Genomic DNA, 10,796 nt, shown 5'->3' with positions numbered 1-10,796 from the left:
GTCCGCGCTCTGCGGATTGTTGCCGAAAGGGCCAGTAGTACTGGGATTTTCTTGGCTAAATCACTTTTGAACCTGGGTTAGGCCCCACTAAGCCAACAAATGGTTCCGTTGCTGGGACTGGGATCTACATAAGGGATGTCTGATGTTGTGCCACTGGTACCCAACAATGAAGGAAATTGAAGAGTGGTTGGACAAGAAGATTCACGAGTTCGCGACACAGGAAAACAAAACTCTGCAAGTATCTGAGGAAAAATGGTTGGAGCGATATGTTTATACGAAAATCCACGAGATTTTATTTGCATCCTTTCCTTCTGAGCTATATGAGTGGATCATGAAGATATCCGACAACCAAGGAAGGTGTAGGCTCAACAAACCAATAGTGTGGACTCTCGAATTAGTGCACAGACTAGAAGCATTAGAGGATAAGATTGCACGAGCTGTGGACCGTTGGCTCGACTAGATAATAGGGGGATTTATCACTGAGTTTGCGGTAGACATGACCATGAGTTATAGCAAGGCAGAATGATGCTTTCTCAAAGGACCGTGAGGTAAGTATATTAAATCTTTTAATACTTGGATTAAGATGCTATTGTGTGAAAAAAGGGTCATGCGAATACATTAATGTTTGGAACTACGCAGAGCGAAAAGATCTACAAAAGTAGCGAAGAATTAGAAAACAATCCCTTAACTGCCCCCACGTGAGAGAGTGAGGAAGAGTTCGCTAAGGTTTCTCCGAGAAGCGCGGTCAGTTTGATAAGGCAGTGGATTTCGTGGTTACCACCTCCACCCACACCGCCACTCATTTCACCTCCCTCACTTCCATCTCCATCCACTCCACCTCCACCACCTCCATAGTTCAGTATGGTGAGCACGATCAAACTACCAGTATTCAGAGGAGTAGGGAATGAAGATCCAGACCAATTCTGGTTCGTGATAAGAGCAGTATGGGAAGCACAAGGTGTCATGGACGACAATATTAAGAAGGCTACATTTGTGAGTGCGCTGCAGGATCGTGCGTTAACATTGTATATCAAGCACTCTAACGACCACCCAAATGCAGGGATAATAGAGATCCAAGCCGTGCTGAACAAGGAATTTAGCAGGCCAAAGCCAGAAACACAATCAATCATCGGGTTTAAACAAATCACGATACTCCTGGGCGAGACTCCCTGGGATATAGATCAATGGCTGAAGAGTACAATTTGTGAAACCAATATGACGTTGACAGATGGACAGCATTGTGCATGGTTTGTAACATCTCTGAAACTACACTTGAGGATGACGCTGTCACAATAGAAACTTTCCATCCAGGCCGAAGCGTTGGAAATGGCAATGAGATTACACGAGACCCCGATACAAGACCCTGGGTTGGGAGTTCAACAAATCCACGTGCAACTACAAAATCTGTGTTTGGAAATGCAAAGTTTGAAGCAGGATAGGGCACCGTGGCCAAAGGCGTGCGAGGAAGTATGGTGCATAAAATGCAAAGGCCAGGGCCATGACAAGGATCACTGTCCAGTGTTCGCGAACTACTTGGTAGGAGGAGGGCCAATGCCATTGAGACCGGAGGCATAGGCAAGGTCGAGCTTGGAACTCGCTTTATGGTGCACAATCTATCAGATAAGAGGGAAACACACAACAGTTAATTATCATTTGTTGCAGAAATATACACAGACACCCCAACAATTGTTTTGTAATTTCTGCAGGTCAGTAGGCCACGATGAGCACACTTGCCACAGTTACGAGCTAATGATGGATCAGACCCCTGCCTATAGGATGCAGACTGAAACGCGGGCCCTCTACCCATATGTGGGGATGGCTTGCGCTGGATCTCAGGCGCGAGGTTGAGGACGAGGTGGAATGGGACCAGGAAGGGGCCACGAAAAATTAATTTGTTACAATTGCGGAGGACTAGGGCACTATGCCCCAGATTGTACCAACTCGATGAGGATATCCTGTTCATATTGTGATCAGTTTGATCATGAAACAATAGACTGTCCTACGTTGATCACAAGGATGCGCGAAAAAGGGGTATTCCAGCCTCCCCCAACTCATAATATACAAATGATGAGGTCTGAGCTGTGCGAAGAGGACTCGAATGTAAACATGATGCTCGAAAGCGGTATGGCCACAGGAGAGGATACAGGAAAGTAGCCAGAGGAAAGTATGTGGCTTCGCAAGGGTCCTAGAAAGGAACCTGAGTTTGACTTAGAATGTGTAAAGGAAACATTCATGGAAGCTAAGAAGAGCTTCACGGAGGCCTCCACTTCAGGTAGTAAGGATCAACTAGAGCCAGGAATGGATCCTTCAATGCTCACTACCTTTTTGGAGACATGCATGAAACTACTGCGTGACAACAAGGTAGTTAAGGGAACCGCGCGTAGTCCAGAAATTGGGGAAGCATGCATTGTGCACTAGAAGGGAAATGAGGTTGACTACATAGATTGGTGAATATGAAATGGATTAGGTAATCCTAGATCTGGGTTCGGACGCGAATGTATTACCGAAGTAAACATGGGAATGCATGGGCAGACCCACATTACAATGGTCCCCTATTCAGTTACGAATGGTGAACCAACAAAATATTTTTCCCATGGGGAGGTTGCAAGGGTGACAGTTGATATTGAAGGCACGAGCGCGCATCCGGACTTTGAAGTAATAGAGATTGTTGATGACAACAATCCCTATCCCGCGCTGTTAGGAATAGACTGGGCCACCGATATGAACGGAGTCATCAACCTGAAGAAGCAAAAAATGATCTTCGAGAAAAAGTCACTACGTGTAGTAGTCCCACTAGACCCAACCGAAGGAGCGTGCTACACTGAACCAGTGCGCGACGAGGATAGCAACGATGATCTTGATTGTATTTACAAGATAACTGCGCGAGACCAAGATTGGGTGAATCTGATTGCAAATGGGAGAATCTCGTGGGAGCGCAAAAGCTCTTGCACTTCGGATTCAGACGAAGAAGTAGAGTGATGGAAAAATCGGTTGCACGAAGTGACAACGCTGAATTGCAACATGATGGTTAGATCACTGTGTTGCGTGACAACAGAGTCAAGAGAGTTGCCGACATATGATGGATTGACAGTGGTGGACAAATTTATGAGCAAATATGAAAGCACAATACTAGAACAACAATGGTTCGATGCATTGAAGTGGGCACTGCGCGCAACATCCACACGATGGTGGGGTACACATCAAGGAAATTTTGAGGACTGGCGTGGATGTAGAAGGATGGTGTGCCTATAGTTTGGAAGCCCCCAACTTCAAATATAAGTCGGTTAGCAAGGACGGAGAAACTTGTGTGCCCACTTGTCTCAATGGGTACAGACATGTTCTGCACAGCCCGCATAAGCACACCCCAAACTTAGGATCGAAAATCAAAGTAGGTCGCAGGAGCAGGAAAGGCGATGCGCACGAAAAACATTCCATGTGGAAGCATTCAATAAGGTGTACGGAGTCCTAAATAGGGTTCACCAGGCGAGACGAACTGATTGGGACTTGCATGTGCCAAGGGTTCGATGGGCCTATAGGACCATGTGAAAAAACCTAAGCACGGAGATGATTCCAAAGCTGAGGAGTAGAGTCAAGACCATAATTTTGGATGAAAGGAATCCTCATGCAATAGATCCCACAGTTGGGACAGTACGCGAGGAATAGGACGAAGGAATTATGCAGCTACGCAAGGGTGAACATATGCGGATTCAGGAAGCCATTTAGCGAGGGAACCTTAGACTTCGCGAACTTGAAGAAGATTGGGTACAATTGAGGAAGAAAAGCATGTTAATGGACGCTGAGATCAAAAAACTGGAAAATGAAATCGCGCAAGCATGTCTCGTCAACAAACTAAGAATGACAAGACAAGATACGGACAACCATACTACTGCATTAAAATATTATCGCCGAGAATTTGTGACTCTGCTACCATGGCTGCGACCACACCTTTCGAAACAAAGTAACTAAGGGAGTGCACTGCATAAGGAAGAATGCGCGGCGCTGACTGTCGTGAGGGTAATTGAGAAGTGCCCATGGACTAGGCTAGAAGGTGAATTGAAGTCTTGCATAGGTGGTGCGACCACCTGACTAGCTGTAGGGAGCATAGTCTCAGCGCTCCAAGCAGTTGAAAGAGAGTGCGGGACTATAAAAGAGTCTGTGGGGGAGCTGTGCGATAAGGAGGTTTCACGTAGGATCGACATGTCATAAAGGTCACGGCCGCGCAGAGCGGCCTGCGTTGCCATGTGGGTAGGCTAGGAAGTGACTGTTGATGTCACTGTTCATGACAAGATGTCCAATTTAAGACAAAGAGGAGCGGGTGGTGGGCAATTAAGGCATGAATTAAGAGCTAGATTTGGGATGATCTACCGCCAAGAAGGCATTAATGACATAGAATTGGGGGGAATGGTCGAATTCAAATTCAAAATATGCTATAAAACCCCCAGGGTTAGCCATGAGACAACACTTGGTTGTTTGAGATTTGAGCCATTACATAGCATTGAGCGCTGAGCACTCTTACCACCTTTGAGTACGCGACAGAACGTATCTCGTGTAAACACGATGACTGCTACCAGACTAGGAGTGCAATTCGCCGAAGATACTGCTGGTGAGGCAGCGGAGCCCCATATGGTTCATGAGGAGCCCGGAGATGCGGTGGTTGCACCAGAAGTTCCGAAATCACCACAAATGCCACGACTGAAGAAAGATAAGCAGACTATGGGACCAGTCTGCATATCCCCACGAAACCCATGGTTCGGCAAGTTGTCAATGGAAGAAAAAGGGAAAGTTATCACCATTGAATCAAATGAAGAGGAGGAGGACTTATAGGCTCTAATTGATCAAATAGAGGCACAAGACAATGTGGAGGAGGATGTCCCACCAATGCCTTCCGCAGCAAAGTTACCCATGTACGTCCCTCCATGGAAAGGGAAATTTAGGGCGACCAAAGACCTGGAGGCCACGAAGAGTGTGCTCCAAACCCCGCTCCTCCTCGACGGAATTACTTTTGAAGGTCCACCCCTCGGTCAGGTGCCTACCCTAAAATTCAAAGATTGGGACCTCACAGACAGTGAGAAGTTCCCGCACCTGGCAATGGCAAGCTTTACGAAACAAAAGTTGGAGGGGCCAGTGATTACATTGGAGCCACGAAAATGGCTACGTGATGTGGAGAAGGTCGGGTTACTTCATCTACGATGAATACCCCACTTTCATTATGTGCCCATCACCATTTTCATCATCAAGCAACTGGTGTGCCTGGTGCATGATGGGTCATTGGGTATCTATGGCTGGAGGAGCCTATTCCCATCATGGAGGAACTTATTCATAGGATTTTTGGGCTTCCCTGTAAGGGAAGGGACCCCGTGGAAATAACTGGTAAAAGCAGTGATTTGGCTCTCGTGGAAGCCATGAAAACTAAATACAAGCTGGAAAAGAAGAAGCGCGGCTATGAAATTGCGAGTATCAAGGACAAAGGCATGCGTGTAGCCACCCAGCTCCTGGCCGACAAATTAATACGAAAGTGTCATGTCGATGAAGTACCAGCGCCTGTGGTTATGCTGGCTGAACAGTGCGCAGAGGGGGTCTAGTTCAACTGGGCTGAGTTCCTCTGTGAGGAATTTTTGATGAACTGCAAGGAGGCCCAAGAGTAGGGTAATACCTTCCACTAAACGTGGTTGCTTTTATCCATCTTGTTGGTAGCAATCGAACTACTGGCAGATAGCCAGTTCCCACCTATCGACCAGGACCTATTTGAGGCAACAAAGTACTCTTCGCTCTGGGCCATGAAGGACGCAAAGCAGATTCACGCGATTAAGGTTTTTTGGGCACTGATGGAGGCGAGCATCCAGATGTGGATCAATAGAAGACCATGGTTGTCTCCCACAGTGTACGCCACTCTGCAGAGCTAGGCAGAATTTAAAGCGGACATGCACAAAATTCATGTTTGGGTGTGGAAGGATCCAGCAAAGGAATGGACGAAGCTACCATTTATTGCTACTGATGATGCCATATTCACAGCGTTGGAAACATTCCCTCCAGAGTGGCGTGCCCTGGACTTGGCAGGAATGGAGAAGGTTGCAACCCAACAAAGGAAGAAGGATGCCAAGCTACGCATCACACAGCTGGCTGAAAAGAGGCGCCACGAACAAGAAGTAGCAGAAGTAGCCGCATAATAGAAGATGGCTGATGCAGCAACAACGATGCAGACGACAGAAACAACAACACCACCAGTAAAAGAGGCCGAGGGGGGCCATGAAATGTCCACAAGGTAGGGGCTTGAGGACATTGAACTGGACGAAGAGTGTTCGGATCCGGCGACTACCTTGCCATAGTTGAAACGACCGTGTGTCCCTGAGAAACCGATCCCCAAAAAGAAGACTAAGGCATCCAAGACGTCCATTGACCCGATCACGCTTACAGAAGGTGATCTTTTTGACATTGGCGAAACAGTTCACGATGTCACTAAGGACGCGCTCCAAGAGGTGATGATGGAGTAGAACACTGTGTTGGGGGCACTACGAATGCAGATACAGGAACTATAGGTGCAACCCACTCAAATAGGAATGATGGCTCCATATGTCGTAGCAGGTACCTCAGAGGCGGAACAGATGCTACGTGCTCGAATGACCAACACTTTCATGTTCCCCCAGGCACGTTAGCGGCAACGAACGAAGTTGACCAAGCTACAGTGGACAGGATTAAGGGGTTGGGCTTAAACTTGGCTGCCCTTCCATAGGAAACCCTGTACCAGTTACAGGATGGGGTCATAGCCGAGATCCATGCCAGAGAAGGTCGTGCGCTACAGGTATTGAGCGGACAAAAGATCAATATGGCATAGCTCAGCCGGTAGCAGGATGAACTCATTGCGTAGACTCAAGGACTGACACAAGCGGTAGACGATGCTTATTGAACTATCCCAGAATTGGCTGTCCCAATAGATCTACTAGTTGGAGTGCGAATTCACAGATTGGCTAGTGCATTCCGTGAGGCAAAGGAGGAAGCAACGAGGATATAGTTGGACCTAAACCTTCAGAGTGCCGAACTACGATTAAAGGTGCAGTCATCCATGCCCTCAGAAGTTAGGGAACAATGCACTGGCACTATCCAAAAAGGGCCGAAGGAAATAGGACAGGCCATGCATAACTTCACTACAATGTTGGAAGAATCCTTCCCGATCCTCACTTCCTTACAGGAGGACCCCACCATACAGTGCCTGGAAATAGAAGCGTGGGAGCTTCAAGTGTAGTAAGACAGTGTGCACGGAACAATGCAGACAGTTTTCCTGACCCAATGGCTGGTGAAGCTACAACAGGCGAAGGAATTGAAGGAACAGGTGGATGTCGCGCGATAGAAAGAGGCAGTACTTAAAGCGCGTGTTCAACCTTGGATTGATAAGGCCTTCCTCATCACCGTCGAAATTGAAGGAAATATTGTACAAATGAAGGTGATGCATGCGTTAAGATAGGGATTTTCCCCTGACAGTGAGCATTCGGCCGAAAGAGTAGAGCAGATCCAGCAGACGGTAGAACAGTGCGTTGCGGACCTTTGTGCAACACAGGAACCATTGGAGGGCTCCGTGCCAAGATTGCCGCACCAGTAGATTGACTCGAGATGAGTCACGATGATTGTGTTGGGGGCCTATTGGGCATGGGATCCCTAGCAGCATGTTTTTGGGGCTCAAAGCCCAAGTTTTGGTCAATTATATTATAAGACTCCACGAATTGCAGGCACGAGGTGCGAAGTCTAGGATGAGTCATAGGGCTGTCCGCCCTAAAATATTGTAATTTAATGTAAAGTTGTGTAAGCTTACCCATGGTTCACGGACCATGGGATTGTATAAATAGAGCGAGGCTCTAAGTGTAAAAATAAGTAATGATAGATAGAATAGCGAAGGCATGGTTCAAGCTTAGAGTTGGATCTGAAGTGTACTAGGTCGTAGTAGTAGTAAGAGGCTCTGCAGCTGAGTGCGTAGAGGCCTAGTAGAGTCCGCAGCTGAGTGCGCAGACCCCTGCAGCTGAGTGCACAGGGCAGATTGAGTCTGTAATTGGGATTGAAAGCTAATAAAGAGAAGTTTACTCTGTGCATCTATTCTTGAATCAGTATTTTGTGGTTATGCATTACTTTTAATCTGTCTATTTACTGCGTGCAATTGGATAAGTACTTGTATGAATGCTTATATATGAACATAATCTAAGTAATCATCTAACAATGCATAATTAAGGAAGACTTAGGTAAATAAAACGGGTCACGCTATGGCTAGAATTGCGTGAAGATGGTATCGCAAGGTGTGGGGTACCCGCTGGTGCGCGTAGCACAGTAAGTACGAAAGTTGGACCGCGTACCAATTCCACCATATCGACATCCATAGGGTGCGGAAACCTGGTTCTAGCACCCTCCCATACTACTTCAGGTGAGACATTAGTCCGCGCTCCGCAGACTGTTGCCGAAAGGGCCAGTAGTACTGGGATTTGCTTGGCTAAATCACTTCTCAACCTAGGTCAAGCCCTACTAAGCCAACAGTGGCACAAGCTTAGTGCAGATGTCAGCTTAGCCATCATGTAATCTCTGAAATGCGAGCATGGTCTATGACAATGGCTTGGCGTGTACCGAACCTAGAAATAACATGGTTGAAAAGTAATTGAGCCGCCGTCTTACCATCTGCAGAATATGTAGGCATCACTTCGACCCATTTGGTGAAATAATCCACAACCAAAATAATATAGCCATGCCCCTCGGTCGAACGAGGGTTACATGTCATATAATCGTTGCCCCATTTGGCAAAGGGACCAATGGTAATGATGGGGTGTAGGTCAGCAGGTGGGTGTGCATCTTGCATTGGTAAATTTGGCATTCGTGGAACTTACGAACAACAAGAATGCAATCCTTGAAGATAGACGACTAGAAATAACCAACGCGAAGGATTTTTTGAGCTATAGCATAACCAAAAATATGACCACCACATGCCCTAGAGTGGAAATCATTGAGAACTCTTTCAACTTCCTCGATCGTAAGGCATCAACGAAGAACTGAATCGACACCAACACGGTATAAAGTATCGCCAATAATACTGTAGGGTTGGGAATGATGCCAAATCCTTCGGTGATCATCCTTGGTCAACGTGGATGTTTGGAGATACACGATGATATCACCGTACCATGGATCAAGGGTGCTAATCAAGAAAAGAGTCTCATTTGGAAGTTATTCATCTGCACCAGTAGGGAGAGCCTTGGATGGGAGGGAACAAATCAATTCAGTAAAAACAAGTGACTTCTTAGATTTGGCCATAGTGAAGACCACATCGAATTCTTGCATGATGACGATCCATTTAGAATACTTTCCCTCCAGCAACTGACGAGTTAGGATATAGGTCATAGGGTTGCATTCAGAAATCACTGTAGTCGTACGTAAAAGGATATAGTGCCGAAAGCATTGAACAACCTGAATGATAGCCAAAGCCAACTTCTCGACATGTGCATAACGCATTTCAGTGTCAAGGAGATTCCGACTAAGGTAGTAGATTACATGTTCGCTGCCTTCGTCGTCGTCTTGGACCAAGACCATAGCAATGGTGCTAGGGGCCGCAACTAGGTAAAGGAAGTAATCTCGATAATAGTTCGGCGGGTGCAACAGAGGAGCATTTATGAGGATGGCTTTGAGATCATCAAAAGATTTTTGGGCCACCTCGTCCCATACAAAGGGTGTTCCTTGTTTGAGAAACTGGGTAAATCCAGTGGCTAGTTTGACATAGTTGGGTATAAAACGATGGAGAAAGTTGGCCTTTCCTTGTAGGTTCTGGAGTTGGTGCAGTGAGGATGGAGGGGGTAAATTTACAATGGCCTTGACTTTTAGCGGATCCAGGCGAATACCGTCCTTGGAAACGATGAAGCCAAGAAGTCATCCTGATTCCACACAAAAAACACATTTGTGTGGATTTAATCGAATGTTATAGTGTCTGCAGCGTCAAAAAATCTGCTGAAGATGGTCTGGGTGATCTTGGCGCTTACGAGAATGGGTGGGAAGGTCATCCAAGTAAGGTTGGACAATGTTGCGAATATCACGAAACATGTAGGACATTTCTCGTTGAAACGCGGCTCCAACATTTTTGAGGCTGAAAGGGAGCTTCTTGTACGTGAATGTACCCCATGGGTAGATAAAGGCTATCTTTTCTTGATCGGCTGGTGCGAAATTAATCTGGTTATAACCAGAAGAACCGTCCATAAAGGAAAAAATCTCGCTCTTGGCACATTCATCAATGATTTGATCAATGAAGGGAGTAGAATAGTTGTCTTTAGGACATGCACGATTAAGATCTTGATAATCCATGCAAACGCGGATCATGCCTTGTTTTTTAGTCATCAGGACACTATTGGACACCCAGTCTGTAAGGGGGATGGGATAGATGAACACAGCCTTGAGAAGCTTTTCAACTTCACTCTTAAAAGCAACAACCTTCCTAGGGTGAATCGGGCGAAGCCGTTGGCGAACGAGCTTTGCGTATGAATATGTTGGTATTTCATGTACCACAATGCTAAGATCAATTCTGGGCATTTCTTCGTAAGACCATGCAAACACATCACAAAATTATTGAAATAGATGAGTATATGTCTTGATCTCATCTAGAGAACAAGATACCCCTATATGAATGTGTTCAACGATATCGGGTTTGATAGAAATGTTAATCGACATCGTTTGGGTAATATTACCCAGATTTCCTTCGGACCATACTTCATGAGTAACAATTGGTGGCAAAAATGGAGAAGATGACTCTTCAAAAGCGGTAGACATAACCACCGGGCGAGGCA

This window comes from Pinus tabuliformis, chromosome 2_1 (genome assembly GCF_031772625.1).
Source record: "Pinus tabuliformis cultivar Carrire ecotype Pingquan chromosome 2_1, CPIR1, whole genome shotgun sequence".
Lineage (NCBI taxonomy): Eukaryota > Viridiplantae > Streptophyta > Pinopsida > Pinales > Pinaceae > Pinus > Pinus tabuliformis.
Note: the sequence above shows the minus strand (reverse complement) of the source record.